This window comes from Chrysochloris asiatica, unplaced genomic scaffold (genome assembly GCF_000296735.1).
Source record: "Chrysochloris asiatica unplaced genomic scaffold, ChrAsi1.0 scaffold00003, whole genome shotgun sequence".
Classification (NCBI taxonomy): Eukaryota; Metazoa; Chordata; class Mammalia; order Afrosoricida; family Chrysochloridae; genus Chrysochloris; species Chrysochloris asiatica.
In genome coordinates this window covers 45676925-45704831 of record NW_006408521.1, presented here as the reverse complement: position 1 = coordinate 45704831, position 27907 = coordinate 45676925, and the positions used below count along the sequence as shown (strand labels likewise).

The 27907-nt window shown below is 43.3% G+C and overlaps 1 protein-coding gene across 2 annotated transcripts in view; it reads left to right on the top strand.

Annotated features, from left to right (window-relative positions):
• The window catches only part of GFRA1 (GDNF family receptor alpha 1), a 276871-nt gene that overhangs the window by 123890 nt on the left and 125074 nt on the right, over positions 1 to 27907 (top strand). The window lies entirely within an intron of this gene.

Sequence of the window (27907 nt, the reverse complement as noted above, 5' to 3'; positions counted from 1 at the left end):
GGAATATGTGTCAGGGAGCATAGATTCACAAAGGAACATTCCATATTTGTGAGGACAGTATGAGTATTTGGCTTTTATTTATGCCCTCACACGCTACACAAATAGCTTTTCTGTCCAGTGTGCTGGAATTTATGTTGCAGAGTCTTATTACAATATTGTAAATTGAACTATGTATGAATTTTCCTGTGGAAATGCCATTATTTCTCCTGAATGTTCACCTCAGCCAGGCACTTTAAAACCTTTGAGTCAAAAAGGTGTTGTCTGAATTAATTATGTATTTGTTTGGAAAGAAATATTTGCTAACTAGTGTGGATTGGAATAATGGTTATTAAGCAGTCTAATTCAATTGACAAACTGTAGATTGCAGGAGTTACAAGACCTGAAGGATCGCTAGCAGGGGTTACAAGACCTGAAGGATCGCTAGCAGGAGTTACAAGACCTGAAGGATCGCTAGCAGGAGTTACAAGACCTGAAGTATCGCTAGGATGGGGTCTCTCTTGCAAGGTCTGCCGGGTGGGTGAGACCTGGCATTTGTGGTTTCACTTCAGTGAACAGTGCACAGGATTGACCTCCAGAATCCAGACCCTGCCTTTCTCTAGACATAAAACTGGTCCCTCTGTCTGGACACGGTGTCTGCTCATCACCAAGCTGTTGATGGCCTGCCATGCCTTAAGGACTGAGACAAGTCCCTTCCAGTCATTGTTTGGGGTTGCTCCTTGCTGTGTGTGCCCAGCATACAACCTGTCTTCCTTTTCATGCACTGTTACCATATTCCTGACACTTGAGGCAAACCAGTTGGCTTACTGTCCCCAGACCCCTCTGTGCTCTGTCCTGGTTCTCTGACATGTCTTCTGCATGGAATGGTGGCTTTTTCCTAGTCCTCTTCTCCCAGATAAATCCCACTCATTACTCCAGGCCTAACTCACAGCACTCTCAGACCATTGCCTCTGACTATTCAACCCACAGGGTTGACTACATCCATTTCCAGCATTCACCTCAGGCATGTGTATGAGTAAAAGGTGGTGTGTTATGATGATGAAGAGCCTGGGTTCTGGAGCTAGACTGCCCAAGTTCAAATCCCAGCTCTGCCACTTAACCTGCTGTGTAATCTTGGGCTAGTTAATTTCTCTGTGCCTTACTTTCCTCATTGGTAAAAATGATGGTGAAAGTACTTACCTCACAGGGTTGCTAGGAGATGCTATTGAGTTACTATCTGCAAGGTATTTAGATCAGTGCCTGGCAGACAGGTTACTTGACATGTGTTTGTTAAATCAAATACAATCCTAAGCATTTAAGCACTACTCAGTTGGTACTTAGGATATAGTTGGTTAGCTTTTTTTTTTTTTTTTTTTTTTTTGCTTTCATTCCGTCTGTTTTTTTGTTTTGTTTTTTTTTTGTGTGTGTGTGTGGGTGGGTAATGCACACAAAAACACTCAGGAATATATAATAATTTAAACAATCAAAGGGCACATTCTGCAAGCCCGTCTCCTGGCTGCTAGCACCCGGTCCCTCTCTTTCCATGAATCTAGAGTCTTCAGCTGCTCCCTCTCTTCATGTCTTCATCTCTGCTTCCATCTCTGGTGTTGCTGCTTCTTTGGATAGGGTCCTGCATTCCGCTTGTGCTGTTCTCCCTTGATGGCCTTGGGGTCCTCAGTTTCTGGACTCTCCCATTTTTGTTACAAAACTTCTACCTTTACAGTTGTTACAGTCGCAATTAGTCATGATAACAATTACTCGCTATTGAATCATAAGAGTCTTATCCCCATCTCCTTTCACCAGATCTGTCTAGACAAGATGAATACTATTCAGTGGGGGATTCTACCTTCCCTTGCACACTCTTAAACTAAACTGCCTTTTGAAAACTTGTAAGCCAGTCACTTCGTACCTTTATAAAACCCCCACCCCCAGCTGTGTTTTAGGTAGCCAATGTTTAATTTGCCCATCCCTATCAAAGACCACAGCCTTTGGTATGGATTACATCTCAATGTAAAGAAAACAAAAATCCTCACCGCTGGACCAGTAAACAACATTCTTATGAACGGAGAATAGATTGAAGTTGTCAAGGACTTCATTCTTCTTGGATCAACTATCAACACTCGTGGAAGCAGCAGTCAAGAGATCAGACGACGTATTGCATTAGGCAAATCTGCTGCACAGGAACTTTTTAAAGTGTTGAAGAGCAAAGATGGCAGCTTGAGGAATAAGGTGCACCTGACACAAGCCATGGTATTTTCAGTAACCTCATATGCATGTGAAAGCTGGACAGTGAATAAGGAAGACCGTAGAAAAATTGATGCCTTTGAGTTATGGTGTTGGAGGAGAATATTGAAAGTGCCATGGGCTGTCAAAAGAACCAATAGATCTGTGTTGGAAGAAGTGCAGCCAGAGTGCTCTTTGGAGGCCAGGATGGCCAAACTTTGTCTCTCATACTTTGGACATATTGTCAGGAGGGACCAGTCGCTAGAGAAGGGCATCATATGTTTGGTAAGGTGGAGGGTCAGAGAAAAGAAGGAAGACCCCCAACGAGATGGATTGGCCAAGTGGCAGCATCGATGGACTCAAGCGTGGCAATGGTAGTGAGGTTGGCCCAGGATCAGACAGTGTTTTGTTCTGCTGTGCATAAGGTCGCTATGAGTTGGTACTGACTCCATGGCACCTAACAGCAACAAAATCAACCCTGTATACAGAGGGGATAGAATTGATCCTTGCTATGAAGACTTCTTCCCTCTCGGTTAGTATTTTGAGCTACTACATATTCATAAGTATAGGTCAAGCTCATCAAACTGTAGCAATTTACACTTGTTTCCTCTATCAAAAAAATTTTTTTTTTATCTTCCTCTAGTTGAGTTCTGATCCTCAAGCCCTCAAGGCTAGGCCAAATGGGTACTAACTGTAACTTTGGTTGGTCTTGTGCTTCTCCCCTCACTTCATGTCAGCTGGATGCTTCACTCTCAGCTCTAGCCCTTGTTCATGAGGGTTAGCTTTTATTTGTTTGATCTTTTCATCTGGCCTGGAAGCTGCATGAGGGTCAGCCAATCTAATACTTCCGTTAACTTGTTCTGAGTCTCATACTGTGCTATTAAGGGAGGGAGCAGACGGGTAGTAGAGAGTTGGCTGGAAAGGAACCCGTAGAAGGGCATCTTGCCCTTGCAAACAGGTGCTCCCTACTGACAGGTCAGAGACCTCTATGTGTATTGTTGCTGTTGAGTTGATTCTGATTCGTAGTGAAACCAATAGGACAGAGAAGAAGTGCCTATTCAGAGTAGGGTTTCCAAGGCTGTAAATCTTTATAGGCACAGACTTCCACATCTCTCTCCTTTCTCTCTCTTATTAATGTACTGGGGCTTCAAAGGATGCACATGAGTGTCCCCTCACAGGGACGTACAAAGGATGACTCCATCAGGAAACAACCTCAGGGTAGAATGTGAGTAAGGGAGTCCTTAGTCCAAGGAAGAGCACGATGATGGCCCTTTTCTGTTTGCACATCTCTCTTAATTTCTGAGCAGTGTTTTCAGTCCCATGCAGGACTTCCTTGGTTTGAGTTTATATACTGATGCCAACCAAGACACACACCACGGTGACCTCCTCAGATATGTGGTGGTCATCATCTTCTAGCTATCTCTCTTAGCACTCGGAATGCAGTATGTCTTGTTCAGTTACTCTTGGGATGGGAGCCTTTCTTCTGTACCCCATTTGGAAACCTTGGACTTCCTCTCTGAAGTACTGAATGAGATTCTTGAAGTGTGATGTCCTTGAGCACACAGAAAAATGTGACTCAGACCGGGTTCTCAAGAAGCCTGACGTCTGACCAAGTGACAATTTAATATTAACCAATTTAACAAAGAGTTAATTAGCAGTCCGAGCAGTACAGACAGTAGCCACTGTAGGGGCTTTGAGGAAGTGATGGACCAAGTCCAAACAAGATCTATATGCGATTTGAACTCAGGTCCACTATAGGCAGACGGTCCCTGTTTTGGATACTGTGTTTGCTCTTTTGGGAATTATGTTTGCTGTATAAGTAAGTCCCTGTTTTGGAAATTGTGTTTGCTGTACATGTCTAATGCACATCTTACAAAGAGATACGACAGTGTGGATTTTTAAAATGCAATTGTGGCAGTAGCAGTTGGGCCCTGTTGTTGGTACATATGGCAAAATGGGTCTTACGGAGCCTGGGAGTCTCTGGAGACTCTTGTCTCTGGCTGCCATGAGCCTGGGCCCTTTGGTATAACATGTTTCATAGCATGTTCCTTCAATGCAACCAGATGTGTGGTGTGTATACTTACTTATCAGTGGATGAAATAGCAGGAGGTGGGTGGACGTGTTCCTTCATAGTGATAATGTTGCTGATTGCCAACTCACCATGTCAGCTCTGACACCTGGCGCCATTGTGAATCACCAGGATTGAAATGGTGTTGTGTCATCCAGCATCCTCATGAATCCTGGGATGTCTGAGTCCATTGTTGTAGCTCTTGTGTCATTTCATCTCATTGAGGGATTTGCTTGTTATGCTGACTTTACTAAACATGATGTCTTTTCCTAGTGATTGTTTACTGATACCACTCCGATATCCAGGACATAACTGCATTTTTTCTCAGGCAGTGTTTCATTATTAACTAAAATACCATCTTGTTGAGGACTGGTGGTCCTTTGGAGAATGGGATTGGGTGCTTGTTGCCTCTTTTTTTTCCTTTATGTCGTGTCCTTCTCCCCTGGTTTCAGCACCCACCTAGACTCTGAGAACTGCCAATTCTGGCCCGGACTCACCTCCCAACTCTCAAGTCTTTATCTGTGATGCTTATCCCAAGCCCAGGCCCTCTCTTTCCTAGGTTTCTTGTCATCTTGTTCTCCTCCAGCTTCTCCCTTCAACCAGCACAGTGCATCTGCAGCAGGATCTTGAATTCTACCTCCTGGATCCATCCCAGCTCTTTCCCCTTGTCTGTATCCCTGTGCCATTTCTCCCTCATTATTTTGCCTGGACAAATGCCCAAGCTTCCTAACAGACCTCTCTCTGTCTTCTCCTTTCTGTTCTTTGCATGATCACTGGAGGCCCCTTCACAGCAGACAGATGTGCTCCTATAATGACTTTTCATTGTCTAAGGAGGAAGTCTACATTTTTCATCAGGACCTACAATATTTATCATATAACACTAGAGGCTCAGCATTGGACTGCTAACCACAAGGTTGGGAGTTCAAACCCATCAACTGCTCCTTAGAAACCTTATACAGGGTCGCTATGAGTTGGAACTAACTCGATGGCACTTAACAACCATCTTTCTGTCTGGCCGCATCTTCTGTTGCATCCCTTGTGTTCTAGCCACACATGCCTTCTTCTCTTTCTCTATACAAGTCATCTGTGTTTCAGCCCATTGGTGTCTTTCCTCCTTGTTTCCCTAGGGAATGCCAGATCACCCTTTAAGAGCCTCCTCCAAAGTCTCTTCTCTGGGAAGCTGTGTACCTTAACCACAGCTCCAGAATGGCACCCGCCATATTGCTTAGTTGTCGCCTTCTTTTGTATTTTCTTCATGAGTGCTGGTTGTGAGTCTCATCTGCAGTGCCCAGTGCATGGTCCATGGGAGGGTCAACATTAGTGGTTGTGAGGCTGAATGGCATGACAGATGGGAAGATGGATATAAGAAGGGATTGAAAGAAAGATGTGTAGATGGGAGGAAGAATAGCAGCATGAATTAGGGGAAGGATGGGAGAACTCATGGAAGGAGGGAATACCTTTTTACGGACTCAGAATCTTAGTGTATTCTTCATGAGAGGACATCTAGTCTATCTCCTTGATGTCTAAGGGTACCGTTCACGGTTTTATTTTCTGCTCCAAATCTATCTGTGAACACTAGCACATAGTAGGCTTTAGTAAACATTTGCAGATTGGCATGCTTACTGGAAAATGTGCTTTAAAATTTATGGCTGCTAAAAAACAAAAACAGGCGCAACTGGCTATATTCTGTCTGCTTACAAATTGAAGATTTTGTTTGTCATCTTTTTGAAAACCATAGTGCACTTGCTGGGCAATCTGTGGTGGAAACAGTCTGTCTCCAGCAACATCAGCAGCCCCTATTTTCTTTCTTTAAAAAAATCCACTTAGAAAAAAGAGAAAGGAAGGTCATTTGCTAGCCAGCTGGGAAGGCTTTCTCTCATGGGGGCCTGCTCTTTGACTTAATGCTTAGTCCCTGCAAAGTTGAACCAGGCAGGTCCCTTTGGAAAAGAAGGCAGTGAACACACAAAAAAAGAAAACTCAAGTCCATTCATTTCCTCCTTAGTTTGAAAAGCAATGTAACCCAATTCTTTGTTTCCTTTTATTACCCAGTTGACATTTACATTTGGTAACTATGGTAATGGAGCAGGTCTGTTGTGAGGGGTATTAGGCACACATTAGCCCTTGGTAGGACCATGCCAAAATAAAGAGACCCTGTGGATGGTAGAGGTCTAGGTCAGCTACCTTTACTGATTTTTTCCAAAGCTTCTCATTTAGCTTGTGGAGCAGAACTAGTAAGGACATTTGGGATGGGGTTTCCAGGCGAGGCTTGTGAGGAGCATAGAATCAGTCAGCATGAATGTCGCCCTTTAATGATCTATGTGTAGTATTCTAACATTGCTTCTTTCTGCTTCTGTCCTTGGCACAAGGCAGCATGCTGGGCTCCTGCTTGCTCAAGCTTCCTGATAAATGTCAAGCCATCTTTTGGAGCTAGCACCTAGTTAGACAGCTAAGGAGTCACAGATTTTCAAGACATTCTCTTTCCCAAGGATGCGGCTGGCTCCTTGTTGCGGAGAAAGCCCAGGACATATTCTGCACCAAGTGTAGAACAAACGCTATTAACCTAGAGGAAAGCTGACATTTTTGCAGGCGGCCGCAATGTTGGTATTTTATTTGCTTCCCTTGGGGTCTGACTGTATCCTGCCTCTGCCCGTGATGTGCTCAGGTGAAGCTTGAGTGCCATGCACAGGTTTCCTAACAGGTTGGGGGAGAAAAAGACCCTTCCACAGGGTGTGCATGAGTGAGATTTCATTTAAAGTCCAAGGATAGATGGAGTAAGGAGCTTGCACCTGCCACCTTAAATTGATTAGGACGATGCATTTGCAGGCAGGATGCAAGCTGGACTTTCTCATCAGTTATGGGGAATGGTCGCGCAAATCTTTTGGAAAAAAAAATTACGATCAATCCATAGCTCACCCGGAGTCATTATATGTTGTATTTTGCTTTCAACTGTGTGTGAGAGAGAAAAAAATTATATTTTAAAGCTTATTAAAATGTTACCCATATAGATGGTTTTTAAAAGATAATTTATATTAGCACTGGTGCATAACCTTTTAAATTAATAATTCAAGACTGTGGCTAGAGGTTTTAGTAATCTCTAGTAGTATATTATCTGCCTCTTCCACTGAGAAATTAGCACTTATGGAGCAAGGTATAAAATTGAAAAATCTAACCCATTTGATAGTCTGTTCTCAGCTACAAGAGACTTCTTAAATGAAAGCCTATTAGTGTGAGAATTCTGATTTCTAGACTCAAATCTGTTTCAGGCCATTATGGAGTTTGATAAAGAAAGGGCTTCTGCTGCCTAACAACACCTTGAAGTCTTAAAAGTAGGCAGACTATTGATTTTTTTTTGCAAGAGTTTTACTGCCCCAGACACTGAAGAATGATTCTCATGACTACAATTTATAGGTTATTAAGGAGAAGGAGAAGGAGTCGTGGTGATGCAGTGGCTCAACATTCAGCGGCTAACCAAAAGGTCGGCCGTTCAAAGCCGTCAGCTTTCCTGTGGGCAGAAGAAATGACAGTCGTTGGCTTCAGTAAAGATTATACAGCTTTGGTAAACTCTGTGGGGCAACCGGTTCTTCTGTATCCTGTAGGATTGCTGTGAGTTGAAATTGACTGGAAGGCACTGGGCAATAAGCCAGGAGAAGAATGCAGGGAAAAGACAAGTTAGAAGATTCACAAAATTAGCTCATTTGGTTTGTTAGAATCCACTTAGCACTCTTTCCTGAAATACAGACATATCTGTGACTGAAAAGTGCTTCTTGGCTCCATAGTAAATTTATAGAGATCAGAAATATACTGGAATCATATTTTAACCCACAAGGACACAGTCACTTTTTGGAGGCTTGCAAAGAAAGGGCAAAATGACTTCCTTTGTTTTTTTGTTTTGTTTGAGAAGTCTAATTCATCAAAAAGATTAGGGATGACAGATTTGGTTAGAGGTTGACTTTTTCTACCCATGGGGGAAAAACAAAACAAAACAATGCAAAACTGTAGCCCAACCTAAGCAGACCTATTACAGAGAGCTTTCTGTAGTTCTGGCTGGTATTTAATGCAGAGTTTTTTAAAAGGTCACATTCTGAGCCAGAGTTTAGACCAGGGGAGGTTTTCTGAGTGACTTTACAGTGTCTGTCTTGTGCTCTTCAGAGGGAAGGTGCCGTTATTGGGCCGGGCTGTTCTGTGAAAGCTGTAGGCATTGTTTCGTCATATAGGGGCTAGGGTATAATATGTACCTATGCCAGAGGTGTAGCGCTGGAGAACCATTGAACTAGGAAAATTAGATGGGACATGGCTTGTCTGAGCTCTGTCACTCAGCAATGTGGGTGACACTGGACAGTTGACGCTTGGTCTCATCTCTTCATTTGTGAAATGGGAACCCTAACCCAAGCGGGTTATTGTTGATGTTAAACTCATAGCGACCCTATATGGGATTGCTGGGGCTTTAAATCTTTGTGGGAGCAGAAAGCCTCATCTTTCTCCCGAGGAGCAGCTGGCGGGCTTGAACTTTGGACTTTTTGGTTTGCAGTCCACTGCTTCCTGGCGTGGCATGGCAGAATAATGAATACATTGGTCTGCAAGGTCAGTTTGAACCACAGGTCAGCGGTTCAAACCCACAAGCAGCTCTTCAGAAACCCTGTACAGGGTCGCTTTGGGTCGGAACTGACTTGCCAGCACTCAACAACAAGTTGTGTGGAGCTACCATGCTCTTAAACCAGCAGTTGAGGTGGTGCAAATGGCTAAGGTGCATGGCTGCTAACTGGATGTTTGAATCTTCCAAACCACCAGAGACTCCTTGGAAGAGAGGTTTGGCAATCTTCCCCTCAAATCAGCCATCCAGAACCTATGGAGCACAGCCCTACTCTAACACAAATGGGATCTCAGGAGTCAAAGTTGATTTGACGGTGTCTGGTTTAACCCCACCAAACGTATCCTTCAGGCCTGGGCGCTACTCTCACTTCTACAAGGATCGCCAAGAGAAGGGGCTCAGCGAGCAGGAAAGGATGCAGACAACAGTCTTAGCACATCCCTTCCCAGGACCCCAGGAGTGCCGGTGTCCATGCTGCTGTGTGAGGATAAGATGCAGATCAAATGTGTGGAAGAACCTGAGGAAGTATATCACTATAAGAAATCTAGCACATGACAGTTTCCAGTTTTAAAAAGAAATAAATATTCAGTGCCAGGAGTCTTGGTGTGGCGCTGTACGGTAAGCACTGGATCTCAAGTTTGGGTTGATCTGCAATGGTCAGCAGTTCAAATCCACCAGCTGCTCCTCGGAAACCCTAGACAGAGTAGCTTTGAGTCGGAACCAACTTGAAGGCAATAAACAACAGCAACAATTCAGTACCAGACATATAGAATATGTTCAACACAGGCTGCTTATGTAAGTGAATGAAGCATTTAATGAGCAAAGTTATCATCTCCTTCAACATAGACTCCGGGAAAAGCTGCTCACAGCCCATTCTGGAGGTTTCCATGAGAATTTTTATCGTCAGACCTCAGGGTGTCTGTAATAGCTTCCCAAGCATCTGAAAAGTGCTTCTGGGTGTGTGTACCTATTCTTAAACCCATCTGCTCTTGGTTGCCCGAGATCTTCCTGAGGTAAATCTGAGCAAGTCAATTCAGCTCAGAGATGAAAACCTCAGATGGTGGCTGCGCAATGCCCTTGGCATGTGACACAAAACTCTTGATTTTCTGGTTGTGCCAACTCTCCACCATCTCCTCACACCCACCCTTCACTTCAGGTCAGGGGAAACACTTGAGATTCCCGACTGTGTGAGGCTCAGAGCAGCCTGCTCTCCCCTTTGTTTGGTTTTCCTTCTTGGAACTCTTTACTCCCTAAGCCCTGTTTCCCTCAAGAAGCACTTCAAGGACCACCTCCAATTGGAAATCTTTACATACCCTCTTTCAGTGAGTTTGGAGTTTCTCCTCACTTCCTGTTGACAACGTTACCACAGTTTCCTGTAATTACTGGTGTCTGCATCTATCCGGGTCTCTGAGTATACTGAGAGCAGAGCTGGTAGGGTCTCATTTCTTCCCATGCCACATCAGTGGGAAACACATCCTAGGTTCTCAGTAAACATTTGTTGGGTGGGTGAGCGGATGGGTGGGTGGATACATAGAAGCTACTCCATTTCAGCTTTTAGTGTATCAATTATCAGGAGCAAATAGCACTTCAAAGGCATTAGTTGTTGTTAAGTGCCATCTAGTCTGTTCCAACCCATAGCACCCCTGCATAGGGCTTCCAAGGAGCAGCTGGTGAGCTGGAACCTCCGAACTTGTGGTTCAAGTTGACTTTGCAGTCCAGCGCATTAACCTACTGTGCCATGCCAGGTGTCCTATTTATTGCCTATTCTATGAAGAGTTGTGAGAAATCCTGGATTCTGCTCTTTTTCCAGCAATACTCCAAAGGCTTTAAAATGACAGATTTCAGCTCAGAAATGTGAAATTCATTCCCATCTCCCAAGGAGCTTTCTGGACTGAAGGTTGTTGTTGTTGTTAAGTGCCTAAGAGTTGGTTCCGACCCATAGCGACCCTATATAGGGGTTTCTGAGGAGTGACTGGTGATCTTAAACCGCTGACCTTGCAGTTCAAACCAATTTTGCAGTCCAGCGCATTAACCCACAATGCTGTACCAGGACTCCAAGAAGATGGTAGTGATGATGGTTATATGCCATGGAGTCGGTTCCAACTCATAGAGATGCTGTATAGGGTTTCCACATCTGTAAATCTTCACAGGAGCAGGAAGTTGTATCTTTCTCTTGCGGAACTGCTGGTAGATTTGAACTGCTGACCCAAGGTTCAAGTCTTGAAGAGTATGCTCAGGGAAGGAAGACTTTCAGAATGAAGGTGTTGGGGGCAGAGTGGTATAGAAGGGAAGAGGAACTTCTATCAAACTGAGTATGAAGTGATTGTATTGGGGGAATTGAGTTCCTGGGTGATGCAAATAGTTAAGCACTGAAGCTTCCTGAGGGCCACAAATGATTTGTGTTCAATTGCTAATCAAAGAAGTTGACAGTTCAAATCCACCCAGCAATGCCATGAAAGAAAGACCTGGTCATCTAGAAAACCCTGTGGAACTCAGCTTTCCTCTGTGACACGTGGGGTTGTAGTCAGTCAGAATCAGTTCTACAGTCATGGGGTTTAAAGGGTTCACTAACCAAAAGTTGGGAGGTTGGAACACATCTTTGTGCCTCAGAAGGATGGCCTGGCCATCTGTATCCAAAAGGTTCCAGCCACGAAAAGCCTCTGGAAAACCTCAGTTCTACTTGGAGACACAGGAGGTCGCCATGAGTCTGAATTGATGGCTTGGGCTTTCCATTTGGGCTGGTTGAAGTGGTGGTTTCCTTTGTATACCTCCTTCTGCTTCTTTGCACACAATACATGTGGAGTCTCCTCTGTGAGGCACCTCTGTCCCTGTGAGCAGGAGTAAGTCAGTGGACAGAGCCCTTCAGAGACCTCGCAGACTGTGGGAGAGGAACCGATGGAGGTGAAGCTGGTCGAATCCTTGATCTGAGCAGAAGGGACGATCAAGGCAAACCGCTGCAGCGATGCATCATACATGTGAGCGCAGCATCTGCTCACAGCCACACATCATTCCAGCTGTGAATGAGCTGTTTCAGGAAGCCTAATAAATATGGTGATTTAATTACAGTAAATTACTTAATCAGAGAAATTTTTATGCTACAAATAATTACTTTAATAAACCAGAGAGAACCAAGAAAAATTTCTCGAATTTCTTTGCCAAATCAGTCGAAGGCTCCATTTTCAATTTAATAACTAATAGCAGAGGAGATTGAAAGAGATGTTATTACAGATTTTTACAAGGCAAAATATATTTAAGCAGGATCAGAAGGTTAATTAAAATTAGAGTTGGGTCGTGTCGTTAGCCAGCCACTCTTTCTTCTGCACAGTGGCTCTGAGTTTAACATCTGTTTGATAAAAAATAAAAATGCTGAAAGTGGAATCTTCATTTAAAAGAGAATTATTCTCAGTATTCTTTCTGAGCCTGATCTCATGTACCTACGTCGGAAATAAATGCATAATTAACCCTTTTTCATGATAAATTAGCATTCATTTTCCTAGGATTAGTAGGAAATAGCATAATACAGGGCAGGTTTTGCCTTCGTTCGAATGGTCCCTTGGGTCCTCTAATACTCTTAAAGGATTAGTGGAGCCTGTGATGCATTGTGGGCCCAGGCACATGGAGAGTGGTTGTCAGAGAGAGGCTTTTCGAATTGACAGCTTTTACAAGGAAACGTGGGAAGAATAGCCTGCGAATACTGGGAGGATGACTTTGGAGTCCTGGCTGGGGTATGTCCTGTGAATATTTGAAATGTAGAACTCATTCTTCCAGAGTTTTCAGACTAAAGTTACAGCAGCTGTTGAAATCTTGGCCCCCAAGACAGCAGAGATGATTTCAGGGGATGCTCTTTGTCTGGTCCCTTCTTGTCTAAACTCTTGAGGCCTTCTTGCTTATCAGGGCCCAGTTTTGTCAATCCTTAGGTTTGAACAGACAGTAGACTTTGTCTCATTTGATTTATTAACACCAGGTGGAGAAAAGGAGAGGGTTTACTGGAGAATAGAATTTCAAGCCTCCTTGGTGTCTAACCCAATGTGCTCAAAGCCTGAATGAATTTGAATAATTTGCCATCCAGCATTTACTGAGTTCTCTGAGATGACAGGCTAGAAAGCCTGCATTTTATATGTTTAAAAGGTTAGGGGGCGCTCCTGTGACTGTACTTCATAACGAATGAGGTCAGTTCCCTTTTATTTGGCCCAGAAAGGTTTAGAAAGATGGGGCGACTGTCTGTAGTGTAGTCATGATGTCCAGCTACATTTCCAGGTATTTTACCTGAGTCATCTCAGTAGTGGACCACAGCCTTCCATATGGGTTGCACCTCAACGTAAAGAAAACGAAATTCCTCACTACTGAATCCATAAATGACATCATGATAAATGGAACAAAGATTGAAATTGTCACAGACTTAATTTTGCTCGCATCAACCGTCAACATTCATGGAAGCAGCAGTCAAGAAATCAAAGAGCGTATTGCATTAGACAAATCTGCTACATAAGACCTCATTAAAATGTTGAAGAGCAAAGGCATCAGTTTGAGGACTAAGGTGTGCCTGACCCAAGCCATGGTATTTTCAGTAACTTCATATACATGTGAAAGTTGGACAGTGAATAAGGAAGACCTTAGAAGAATTGATGCATATGAGTTATGGTGTAGGAGGAGAATATGAAAGTGCCATGGACTATCAGAAGAACAAACAGATCTGTGTTAGAAGAAGTACAGCCAGAATGCTCGTCAGAAGCCAGGGCGGCTAGAGTTCATCTCATACTTCAGACATATTATCAGAAGGGACCAGTCCCTGGAGAAGGACATCATGCTTGGTAAAGTGGAGGGTCAGTGAGAGAGAGAGGGAGGCCCCCAACTAGATGGATTGGCACAGTGGCAGCAGCAGTGTGCTCAGAGATTGGCGCAGTGTTTTGTTCTGTTGTACATAAGGTGGCTGTGAGTCAGTACTGACTTGACATCACCTAACAACAACAACATCTCAGTGGTGGAAGTGTGTCATCAAGTCGGTTCCAACTCATAGCAGCCCTGTGTAGGGTTTCTGAGGCTATAAATCCTTACGGGAGTAGAAAGCCTCCTCTTTCTCCTGATGAGCAGCTGGTGAATTTGAACTGTTGACCTTAGGAATAGCAGCCCAGTTGCTAACCACTACCTGGCCAGGACTCCTTAATTATCTCCTTAGAGAACTTGAAAGTCAATACGCAGATACCTGTGGACAGCGGCACACACACATTGTGCTCGTAGAGTTGACTCTGACACATGGCGACCCCTCTATGCAGAGTAGAATCGCTCTGGAGGGTTTTCAAAGCTGTGGCCTTGCAGAGGCAGGTTGTCAGACCTATTGGTCCAAGGTATTTCAGCCATAGGGTTTCCGAGGCAGTAAATCTCTATAGGAGCCTTATCTTTCTCCAGTGGAATGGTTTATCTTTCTCCTGTGGAATGGCTGGTAGTTTCGAACTGCTGACTTTGAGATTAGTAGTCCAACTCATAACCACTATGCTACCAGAGCCCCTTATACACATAGTTGTTGTTGTTAAGTGCCATCAAATTGGTTCCAACCCATATAAGTTCTGACCCATATAGGGTTTCCTCCTTCCAAGGAGCAGCTGGTGGGCTTGAACCACCAACCTGGCACTTCAAACGACTTTGTAGTCCAGTGCATTAACCCACAGTGCCACACCAGGATTCCATATACATGTTGTTGTTAAGTACCATGGAGTCCAACTCGTAGTGACCCTGTACAGGGTTTCCCAGGCTGTAACTCTTTAGGGGAGCAGAATGCCTCATCTTTCTCCCATGGAGCAACTGATAGTTTCGGACTGCCAATCTTGTGGTTAGCAGCCCGATTTGTAACCACTACGCTACCAGAGCTCCTTAGTAAAAGCTTAAAAACAAAAGCTAAAGATTCTCCTTCGATGTGTTTCATTTACTTAGCAGACTCAATATGAAGACTGCAGCTCTGCGTCACGTTGTAGCTCTAACTCTGGTGGGTTTCTTCCTGTTCCTAATTTTACTCAAATTGGAGTACTGGTGTGGTGCTGTGGATTAATGCGCTGGATTGCAAAGTCAGTTTGATCTGCAAGGTTGTTGGTTCAAGCTTACCAGCTGCTTCTCAGAAATCCTATACAGAATCACTATGGGTTGGAATCGACTCAACGACACTTAACAACAACAAACAACATTAAATTAGGCTCACTGGAAGCCTTTGGATAGTGAGTGAGAAGGATCAGCTTTGGAGGGAAGGAAGTTTGAATTTTACTTTTTTAAATTTCAAGATCCAAGAGACCCTTAGGATGGCAAAGAGATCTCCTCTGGTCCAGTCCAGCAGAAACTCGGTGATCTCAGGGGTGCTAGGTGTGTTAGCCAGTGGTCATCTTGGGATGCACCCTGGAGGCAGTACAGTGTCTGCAGTTGGAAGCAAGACTGGGTGACCATGCCCACAACCCATACAGGAAATGGGATGAGTTTGTCAAGTTCTTGTCCAAATCCAAGGAGCCCTGGTGGCACTGTGGGATGAGCACTGGACTCTAGCCACAAAGTTAGTGATTCAAACCCACCACCAGCTCTATGGGAGAAAGATGAAGCTGTCTGTTCGCATAAAGATTTACAGTCTCAGAAGTGACTCAGTGGGAGTGGGCTTGATCTTTTTGATTAGTCCCAATCCAGCCAGTGGCCCCCTTGGGAAGGGGCACTGGAGTTAGTGCTGTGTCTTGAGTTGGAGACCGGACTCAGTGATGTTGTGGACACCCCACATAGGAATAGGACAGGGAGGTGGCCCAGGGAAAGAGGCACAGCCCTAGAGTGGGGTCCACCCACCCACGTCCACAGAAGTAGTGCTACTGCTTTTTTCCCAAGGGCAAGCTACACTTAACTGGCCCATCTGGAAGCCACTTCTAAATATCACTTCGGGTTTTGTTTTCAAAGGGAAGCTATTGAAGTGTTCCAAAGTACTAGGAGATTGTTTACATAGCAGAGTCCTTGTAGGTTTTATTTTTGAAAGAAAATCTGGTACGCATATAATCTGCATGCTAGATGTGGATGGCTTCAAGAAACAGTTGGATCAAATAAAAATAATGATGAATAAAACAGCCCCAGCAGCAGCCAATACACATGAAAGATTCAGCACCAGCCCCACAGTCCTTGCCTGACAGCCATGAGGAAGGGAGGTTCTCTGAGGACTTTAGAAAGAATTGTCTGCCCAGTCCCCCCAGGCCTGCCCTTCCTCCCCTTGGCAATTGGAGGGACTAAAGCCGAGTGGAGGAAAAGGACTGTGTAGTGGGTGGGGCAGATGGAAAGGCCCGAATACCCTTCCCCATACCCTTCCTGCAGACGTCTAATGAGCATGCAGTTTGAGGCCAGGACCACGGGTGATCCAATAGCAGGTAGACATATGGGGAAGGAAACAGCTGACCTATAAGGATGTTGGGACAAGGCTGCCTCATGTGGGAACCGGTTACACATACTTTGAGGACACATGTGTTTTTGACTGTACTGAACACTTCAGAAGTTCGTTTTTCCAGGCCTTTTTTTCATTTTTTTCTCTCAATACTGAGGCAAATGTTATGCAGGGTACTCTGGTCCCAGGTTCTAATTCAGGCTCCTGGAGGGCAGGACATTTTACTTGGTTTGTTGAATCCACTGCACTGTCTTCAAGTGCAAAAGAATTGTTGTTAAATGCCTTTGAGTCATTTCAGACCCTAAGCGACCTAGTATAGGGTTTCCAAGAGTGACTGTGAGTTTGAACCACTGACTTTGTGGTTCAAACCAATCTTCAGGTCCTACACTTATCCTACAGTACCACACCAGGACAATACCTTGTATTTAGTAGGCCCTCAATACATAAGGAGCTCTGGTAGTGTAGTGGTTACGAATCGGGCTGCGAACCTTAAGACCAGCAGTTCGAAACTACCAGCCGCTCCGCAGGAGAAAGATGAGGCGTTCTGCTCCTGTAAAGATTTATAGCCTCAGAAACCCTGTACAGGGTCGCTATGGGTTGGAACCAACTCGACAGCACTTAACAACAACAACAATACATAAATGTTGGAATGACAATCAAACTAACCTGTCAAATCTGAAATCACAATCCATGGTATGTTTGAATCTTGAATCATATAGATTTAAGAAATTCATGGTTCAGGTATGAATTTTGTACCCTGAGCTGAAGATGGCCTCTCGTGAAAAATTCATAGCAGTAGTTATACCAGGATCCTGACTAGAAAGCATCCATTCTCAAAGCATGGCCTGGTTCCATGAAATACTTGTTAACAATGCAAATTCTTGGGATCTACCATAGGCACATTGCCTCAGGTTATGTGAGGTGGAGACTAAGACTTTCCATTTCCAATTCAGGCTCTGGAATCTTTCTCCACAGGGAAGACTAAGACCTTTGGTTGTTCCCAGTGAGAGCCTACTAAAGATGCTGGGAAGGAAGAACATGCCTTTAGGAGCATTCAGGAAGTATTACATGCAGGCATTGAGCCAAATTCACAGCGATTTTATGAGGATTGGGACAGTCTCCTTATAGGTCTGAGGAGCAGTTGGCAAATTAGGAGAACCTGGAGAATCTGATGCCAAGTAGGAAGAACGTGCATGAAGAGGCGGACAGTTGACTCTTCTGCTATTCAAAGATTAAATGAATTATGGTCTGAGAGAATGCTGTTGGATTTAAGATTTAGGAGATGGTTGGGAACTTTCAAGAGAAGAAATTCAATGGCAGGTTTTGACTTAAAACAGAGTTTAAGGAATGAGAGGAGATGGCACATGAGGTTTTCACTACACTGTTTGGTAGTGGAGGCTGCACAGATGGATGTAGCTTGAAGAGCCGAGCGAAGGTACTTGTAGAAAAGAATCTGAATATGTATGCACTGAAGAACTTTGGAGAGAAAGAGATGAAGGAACAGGGAAAGAAAGATTGAAGATACTAGAAAGAAATGAAGTGACTCCAGAGAATCATAGTTTACCTAGGAGCATTAGGTAGTAGTGATCATATGTCATGAAGTTGGTTTTGACTCATAATGACCCTGTACAGAGTTTCCAAGGCTGAAAATCTCTCAGGAGCAGAAAGCCTCATCTTTCTCCCACGGAATGGCTGGTAATTTCGAACTGCTGACCTTGAGGTTAGCAGCCCGACTCGTAACCACTCTACTACCAGAACTCTAATGTAGTGTGGTGATTTTAAATAGCCATGGGTTCCTGTTCTCTCGACTGTGCACTTGCTCTCTCTCGCTCTCTCTCTCTCTCTCTGTGTGTGTATTAACAGCTGAGACTAAAACAGTAATTGGAAACCTTGAACTACACAGAGAACTATTGAGTTGTTTTGTGGACTGAGAAAGTAACAACAACCCACCAGATTTACCTGGTTAGAAGTGATTTCAGGGGACCAGGAAAATGTAGTTTATGGCCACAGTTGGATAGCTGATGTGAGAACAGACAGCACAATTTCGTATGAGTTACAGCCTCATACTATGATTAAGGGCTTCTCTCTTAGGATAGCCTCAGTGTTTTAAGGTGGAAAACGGACCAAACAAGAATCTTTAAAGTGAATTCTTATTATTCACAATGGAAGGAGGATAGCTGAGTGACAGAAACAAAGTACTACAGCATAGGGTCTCCACATGTCTGCCATTTTGAACTTCTCTCATTATGTTGGGGCTAGGAGCAGTTGATGGCAGACCGAGAGACTTCATATAGAACCACTGAAGAAACAAACGCAGATTCCATTTTATTCAAAACCCACCTCAGATTCAGAAACGTCCTGACCAAAAGCTCTGGGAGGCTCTGCTTTTCCAGAGTCTGAAGGAAAGCTAGGAAATCCAATAACATGTTATTAAGAACTGTCCATCCTTTGTCAGGTGGAGCAGGAAAGCACACTATTAGAGAGTAGTGCTGGCTACATTCTTAAAAAGAACGGCAGCTTTTATGAGAAACTTATAAACATTTCGTGTTCGTGGTTTCATGAATAAGGAGCAACCTTTCTGTGATATTTTTAAATGACAGTTCTTGGGAAGGAATGGTGGTGGGCTTCTGTGGACTGGCAAGGTTTGGTCAGAGTTAGACTTCCCTATTGACAAGACTGGGTTGTTGCTGTTTGAAGGTGAAGTAAAGACCTTATTTTTCAAGTGTGAATTGTATGTGGCTTTAATAGTACAAATTCTGTCAAGTAGTCCATAGAATAAATTTGCACACAGTTTAACATAACACGAGTACATTAAATAGGATTTGGCACTAAAAGACCCAACATAGAATGGGAATCCGAAAATAAATGCTCACATTCTCCCCAGAAGGCTGTTCACCCTGAGGCCTTGGGCATTAATTTAACTGAATGAGGAAGCCGCTGGGGCAGCTGTCGGGAGCTTATTTGATTTGTGAATAAACAATGCCTTCATTTTAAATGCTGTTCACTCTTACCCAAACCAAAGCAGGACCAAGAACACAAAAGACATTAATTGGTTACACAAAACTACCAAAAAAACAAAGCAATCTGAGATTTGGGGTTCAGCATTGATTTTTTTTCTATTTAAAGGAAAATGCAGAATTCGTAAAGTACTAATTTTTAAGCCCAGTGAGTGACTGTAAGTCTCCGGTTGTGGTTTGTCCTCAGTTGATAACTGTATTCAAGCATCCAGTATTGAGGACTTGGGGTGTAACAGAACATCCAGTTGTCTAGTCTTTGGGAGCCAGGAATCAGCCTGTATTAGCCAGCATTCTGTCTGTGGCATACAGGAGGAGGGCTGAGAAGAGGGGTTGTCCTTGGTTGGTTTTCTCTGGGGAAACGAGAAGTCAGCTCTCCTCAACCAATGCCGTTGCCTCTGATTGAGGCAAGGGTGGCTGCCCCCTGTCCATTTCCACAGGTGGCTCTAGGTAGCTTCTGGATATATATGGCGTGATCCACTTGCCAAATTCTCTTTGTGAATCAAGTCTTGTTGTTCATCTGCCAATGCATCTACAATGCCAGGGAGCCTTACAAGAGGGACTTTGCTAAATCAGAGTTCCTTATTTGTTATTTTTATTTTAGGTCTCATTTAAGGGCCACAGAACTGGCTCTGTAGCGTGTATAGTGCAGTAGGTTTTGGTATATTCACATAAGACTGTGCATCCATCAACATGTGGAGTGCTGTCGCTCAGAAACATCAAGGTAATGAGTGAGCACCTTTACAAACATCGACAGCAAGGACCTATTGCCATTGCAGAAGGACTAGTGGCATTTGATGTCTACCATCTCCCTCTGCTGGGGGAGGCAGGTGAGACTTGGGGACACAAAAACCTTTGGGAATTCACTTCTGTTAGAATCTCTGAGAGAGGAGGGCAACCTTAAGGTTATCTTTGGCAAATGTTTGAGAAGACGGATGTTACAGCTCATCAGTAGCCCCCTCCTCCCATGGGTCACCAGTTTACCCTGGTCATTGAAGTGTAGGAACCAGGATACCCACATGGGGTCTTGTTTGGGTTCTGTGGACTTGCCACAGCAAGGAAGTCTGTGGGAAAGGTGAAGACACAGTTCACAATAGCAAATTGTATTTATTCATGAAGGTGCATGAATTTCAAGATGCTGCATGAAGTTCGTACATTGCAACTGAAAACCCAAGATGAATGGACTTTGAAGGCACCATGGTGGCATTGGAAATCTAGGTGTGTGGATACATTGTTTTCCAACACCATATTCAATGTGTTGAGATCAAACACGTTTCTCTGCAGAGTCGTTGGTTGGTTGGTTGCCATTGGTTGTTTCCTCTGGTGTTTCTCAAGCAAGTGCCTGGTATGTGTGACACTTAGCAAGTGTTGATGAATACAAACAAGGACAGTTAGTGTGGACAGAAAAGAGGAAGGATCTGTTAGCATGGGGTACCACAAGTCTTTCTCCTTCCCACATCATACATGCTACTAGAGCATGGGGTTATACCCTACTCATACATTTTTATGGTCTTTTCTTTCCTAAAGAGCCAGAGAATCACTAGAAGTGGTTCATGACCTTCTTTATGGGCAGTTTCCTTTTATGGGTCATTACATTGATTTTCCACATTCAGCTTGGGGAGATTACGAGCAGGGCACTTGGCCTTTCCCACACTGTGGACCAAGGTCATCTGCCAGCAGAAGTATCCCCAAGGTCCAGCCTTGCTGTCATTAGAATGTATGAGGTGTGTGTCCTCCTTCCCATTCCATGTCTAGGTCTAGGTTGTTAGTGACCCAAATCCCAAATTGTCTTTGTGAAGTGAGTCCAATTGCCCATCCACCAAAGGTATGCACAACCCTAAGGAGCCTTGCAAGTTAGAGTGTTTTGTGGGGAGGATATAATTCACCTACCATAGAATTGATCAGCACTGGACTGCAAACCACAAGGCCGGGAGTTCAAACTCACCAACTGCTCCTCAGAAACACTATACAGGGTCACTATGAGTTGGAACTGACTCAATGGCACTTAACGACAACAAAAGAGAATTCATTCACCCTGTAAAGTGTATCCTTCAATGAGTTTAGAATATTCACTCACATTTGTGCAACCAGCGTTACCCAAAGTCCTTTTGAACAGAGGAATAATTATCATTTGATAGTTGGAAGTTTTCAACTGGGAATTTTTGCTGTGATTTTCCCCCAACAAATGAGATATTGGTGTGTGAGTGTCTGTGATGCATGTGTGTATATTTATGTTTGTGCACATACATAGCTCTCCCCAGAGCTTTTCCAGATGTACCTCTTAAAATGGGCTATGAGGTCAGACCACAGGGGCTGGGGAAGGAGGGAGCTGGAGCCAGCCATGGTTGGAATGTTCTGGCTTGAAGGCCAGCACAGCTGGCAGGCCAGCAGGTCAAGATGTCCTCAGTCCTCCAGCCACTTACCGACCATGATTAATGAAATCCCTCAAGCTGGTGGAGAAATGTGTGATCTGGGCACTGAGACCAGAGTTAGTGATGCTCTTGTGGTTTCTCTCTGATCTCCAGCTTCTTTCTACCTAGTCCTTGGATCCCTGCTGCTCCCTGCCATAACCTTCTCTTGCTCAAACCTGTGAAAGGGGCCAGACCTATTGATGGGTAACCTAGTTGTGGAGCCCTCTAGATTAGGAAGAACTGATGAACCATATAGCCAGCACCTGGAATAATCCCAGAAGACAAAGTCAGGAAAGAACCCTCAGAAACTGTGAGTTTGAGAAGGAGCTGGTAAGCAGGAAACAACAGAGACTACTAAGCCCTACTTTTTGGCCAGGGTGATACTACCTGAGATTGTAACTGGGAATAATTCAAGTTGTTTTAAATCATCCTAAATGCTTCTTCTTGTTGGAACAGAGCCACGTGACCCATTTTGAGTCTGGTATATAATTTTTTGTTTGAATGGTAGCATAATTGTATATTATTATGGTTGTTGTTCAAAAACTCATCTGTCAGTGTGTCATACTGTGGTGGCTTGTGTGTTGCTGTGATTCTGGAAGCTTTGTCACCGGTATTTGAAATACCAGCAGGATCACCCATAGCTTCAGCTGATCTTCCAGAGTAAGACAGACTAAGAAAAAGGAAAGACAGGCTATTTTTTAAGATTTAGTCACTGAAAACTTTATGAATAACTGTGGAGCATTGTCAGCAGCAGAATATTGAATATTGAAATGAGATGAAGAGCACCAGAACACTGTGAGCTATAGTGCCAGAGGATGAGCCCCTCAAGTTGGAAGGCACTGAAAATACGACTGGGGAAGAGCTGCCTCCTTAGAGTTGACTGTGATGACGCAAATGGAGTAAAGCTTGTGGGACCTTCATTTGCTGATTGCACACAACTCATAATGAAGAGAAACAGCTGTAAACACATCAGTGATCGGAACATGGAATGTATCAAGTATGAATCTAGGAAAATAGAAAATTGTCAAAAATGAAATGGAATGCATAAACATTGATATCGTCCTAGGCATTGATGAGCTGAAATGGACTGGAACTGGCCATTTTGAATCTGACAATCAAATGATTTACTATGCAGGGGATAACAAATTGAAGAACAGTGGCATCACATTCATCATCAAAAAGAAGATTTCAAGGTCTATCTTGAAGTACCATGCTGTCTGTGGTAGGATGAAATCCTTACACCTACAGGGAAGGCCAGTTAATATAGTTGTTATTCAAATTTACTTAACAACCCCTAAAGCCAGTGATAATGAAACTGAAGAATTCTATGAAGTTCTTCAGCCTGAAATTGATCAAACAACAATCAAGATGCACTGATAATTACTATTGATTGGAATGCAAAGGTAGGAAACAAAGAGGAAGGGTAAATAGATGGAAAATATGGCCTTGGTGATAGAAATAATGTTGGAGATCACATGATCGAATTTGCAAGACCAGTGGCTTTTTTATTGCAAATAACCTTTTATAAAAACCATTAAAAATGACTAAAGACATGGACCTCACCAGATGGAATACACAGAAATCAAATTGATGGAAAAGCTCCATATCATTAGCCAGCAGAAGGCTAGGGGCAAACTGTGGAACAGACCATCAATCATTCAGGTTGAAGCTGAAGAAAATTCAAACAAGTCTACAAGAGCCAAAATATGTCCTTGAACATATACAACCTGAATTTAGAGCTCACCTCAAGAAGATTTGATGCATTCAACACTAATGACTGAAGTCCAGAAGAGTTGTGGGATGACATCAAGAACATCATTAAGAAGACAAGAAAGAAGGAAAACATCAAAGTGGATGTTAGAAGTGACTTTGGAACTTGCTCCCTAGCATAGAGATGCTAAAACAACTGGAAGAAGTGAGGAGGTGTAAAACAAGTGAATGGAAAATTTCCAAGGGCAGCTCAAAAAGACAAAGTCAAATATTATAATGAAATGTGCAAAAACCTAGAGTTAGAAAACCAAAAGGGAAGAAGAGCACACTCAGCATTTCTTGAGCTGAAGGAAAAAAAATTCAATCCTTGACTTGAAATATTGAAGGATTCTATGGGAAAAATATTGAATGATGCAAAAGCATCAAAAGAAGATGGAAAGAATACACAGAGTCACTGTACCAAAAACAAATGGTCGATTTTCAGCCATTTCAAGAGGTAGCATATGCTCAAGAGCCAATGAGACGGAAGGAAGAAGTCCAAGGTACATTGGAGGCATTGACAAAGGACAAACCTCCTTGAATTGATAGAAAATAAATTGAAATATTTCCACAAGCTGATGCAGCACTGGAGGTACTCACTCATCTATGCCAAGAAATTTAGAAGACCAACTGATTGAAAGAGATGCATATTTGTGCCCATTTCAAAGATAGGGAACCCAATGGAATGTGGAAGGCGTAGGGCAATATCATTATCATCACATGCAAGCAAAATTTTTCTAAAGATAATTTAAAGATGGCTGTAGCATTACATTGACGTGGAGCTGCCAGAGGTTCAGGCTGGATTCAGACGGGGACTTCCTTGCTGACATCAAGGGATTTCCTTGCTGACATCAGATGGATCTTGGCTGAAAGCAGAGATCACCAGAAACATGTTTACCTGTGCTTCATTAACTATGCAAATGCTTTTGATTATATGGATCACAACAAGCTATGGACAATATTGCATTGTATGAGTATTCCAGAGCACTTGATTGTGCTCATGAGGAATCTGTACATGTCCTTTGAACAGAACAAGGGGACACTGAATGGTCTAAAATAAGGAAAGGTATGCGCCAGGATTATATTCCTTCACCATATTTACTTAATCTGCATGCTGAGCAAATAATCTGAGAAACTGGATTATATGATGAAGAATGTGGCATTAGGATCAGAGGAAGACTTATTAACAATCTGTGATATGCAGCTGATACAATCATGCTTGCTGAAATTGAAGAGGGCTTGAAATATTTACTGATGAAGATCAAAGGTCACAGCCTTCACTTTGGCTTATACCTCAATGTAAAAGAAGAAAAAATCCACACAACTGGCCAATAAGTAACATCAAGATAAATAGACAAAAGATTGAAGCTGTCAAAGACTTTGTTGTACTTAGATCAACCATCAACACTCATGGAAGCAGCAGTCAAGAACCAAATCATGTATTGCAGTAGACAAATTTGCTACATAAGATTTCTTTAACATGTTCAAGAGCGAAGATGTCAGTTTGAACACTAAGGTGTGCCTGACCCAAACCATGCTATTTTCAGTAGCCTCATATGCATGTGAAAGTTGGACAATGAATAAGGAAGTCCATAGAAGAAGTCATGCATTTGAGTTATGGTATTGGAGGAGAATATTGAAAGTACCATGGACTGTCAGAAGAACAAACCAGTCTGTGATGGAAGAAGTACAGCCAGAATGCTCTCCAGAAGCTAGAAAGACCAGATTTCATTTCTCATACTTAGGACATATTATCAGGAGGGCCCAGTCCCTGAAGAAGAACATCATGCTTCGTAGAGTGGAGGCTCAGTGATAAAGAGGGAGACCTCCTAAGGAGATGGATCGGCACTGTAGCAGTACAATGGACTGAACTGTAGCAACAGTTGGGAAATTGATGCAACACTGAATAGTGTTTCGTTCTGTTTTGCATAAGGTCACTGTGAGTCAGTATAGACTTGATGACACCTAACAACAACAACAATGGTTATGTTAGCTGCCATCATGTTGGCCCCAACTTATGGCACAACAGGTTACAACCATTGTGAATAACAGGGATTTCAGGAGCTGATTTTTTTCTGAAGTAGATCAGTATGACTTCCTAGTCATAGTCTGAAAGTTGCACATAAATGTGTTCAACATCATAGAAACACACAAGCTTCCACTGACAAATGAGTGGTGGCTGTGCCTCAGATAAACTAACTGGGGACCAGAACTGGGTCTCCAGATAGCAAGTGAGAATTTTACCTGTGAACCACCACTGTTCTCCATAATTGTATGTAGAATATACACTTCTATGACATAGTTATAATCACCGTCTTTCTTGAAATACATCAAATTCATCATGCTCTTTTTATTACAAACTACTTCTATTTCCAAGTTAGTTCTTCTACATCATGATGGGATTCATGATAAGTGAGTGTCCGTGTGTTTTTCAGTTAGAAGGTGAGGGTCTCGGATTCAGACACCAGCCTGGAAAACACAGGCACAGCAGGTGCTGTGAGTCACGGCAAAATCCTCAGGCTACAGAACTGCCATTCCAGTAACCCCATCAAGAAAACCTCGAATCCAGAAGATCATCAATAGTTGTCTTCTAATGGAACTGTCCCAGACCACGCCCTGTGATTATCATACCCCTCCATTCAATGTAGTACTTCACAGACGGAGTGTGCGACACCAAGATTCACTTCCTGTCCCACTTAATATCATAGCTGTAATGCTCACCCCTGAATTCTGCCTCTCAGACCCGTTCTCTATGCTGGGAACCATCTGATCTGCTCTCTGGTCTCCTGAGCCATTGTGTCCAGAAGCCGCCTGAGAAAGAGACAGGAGTCCTGGGTGGTCTTGGTTGTTTCTCTTGAATGGATTTCCTACGAGGAGATGAACAATAAATTAAGACCCTGTAACCGAAGAATGAATAATTAATTATTGTTATTGACAGGTGCCCTCCTTTCCAAGTAGTTCAGGAACCCACACTGGCTTACGTAGAATTGAATGTGGCATGTGAGTGGAAATCCAGATCTATTCATGGCTGTGTGCCTGGTGGTGTCCGCCACTTGAGGGTTGTCTAAATGCATGATTTGTTAAAGGCAATACATCCTTTTGTGAAACTTATATTGCCCATTAATTGGTCATTGATCTCCAACCCATTTAGGACGTTTATTCTTCAGATAATTGTATGCCTTTGTCATGTTATATAACAGTGGATCTTAGTTTATTGCTTGTGGATGATGGTTTCATCCAAGGCATTTTGAATGATGTCTAATGATTACCTACTGACAACCATCTCAGCAGATATTCCTTGAGCATATCTTGGGAATGAACTGAATCGCCAAGCTGTGAGTACCTACAGGTGGATAAGTGGTGTTTGCTGCCTCCAAGGCATTTTCTGACTGGTCTCTCAAAGACGATATCTATCCCAATCACGAGTTTTAGCAACTGCAAAGCAACACTCTTGTAGAGTGTTGATGAGAATATACAACAGTTACAGCAGTTTGGAGGATATTTTTACAATATCTATTAAAATAAAAATATATCCTTCCCTTTGGCTGTATCATCTTATTTCTAGGAATTTAGTCCACATAAATGTACTGCAAAAGGACATAAATCCTAGAATGTTTACTGCAAAATTATATGTACCAACAAAGAATAGAGAAGTCTTGTATCCCCAATAATCAGAGTCTGGGAGAGAAATGACAGTCCACACAAGGGAGTAGAATAAAATGGATCCCGTGCATGAGACATTCCATATGTTAGCCCAGCCAGGACAAATGGCCAGGATATGATGGTCAGTGGGAAAAAAAGTTTTTTCATATGGTTCTCTTTTGTTAAAATAAAATAAAATAAATATCCTTTATGATTCGGTCATCAGTAAGAGGTGGGATTCCTTTATAGTTTCCGTGATTTGTGCAATTATAGGTGGTCTTCCCGTTCAGTTTCTGAATGGATTGTAAGAGCAGCACCAGCGGAAGTGAGCAGAATGAGGATGGACTGTCCCTCTGACCCTCTGTGTGTGGTCACTGTGGCCTACATGTCATAGAAAGGCACCTGGAGGTCAGCAGAGCAGACTTTCTATGCCCGACTCTCGGGGGTCATTGCCTTCCCTGGTGGAGTGGACAGTGTCGTGTGCATTGCAAGTTCAGAGTGCTTGTCTCTGCCCAGAAGCTATTGTCCAGACAGACCCAGGGCCCCTTTCAGTGTGTACGGTTCCCAGAACACAGCACTCTGTGGGGGTTAGAGCAGCACTCCCCAATCCCGTTCCGTGAAACATCCCATGAAGTAAAGTGAGGAACCACAGCAGCGTACACATAACCACCTGCTTGGAGATCCACACATGGTAGCATTCAGAGGCATTAACAAAGTTCTTTGGTGAAGAAATATGCATAACTTTATTAACACCAGTACAGCCTACACTTTTTTGACCAAGAAAACGTGTTTCATGTGGCACCTGTTCTACAGAATGTGTGGGGGCACTGCTGGATTAGAAATCAG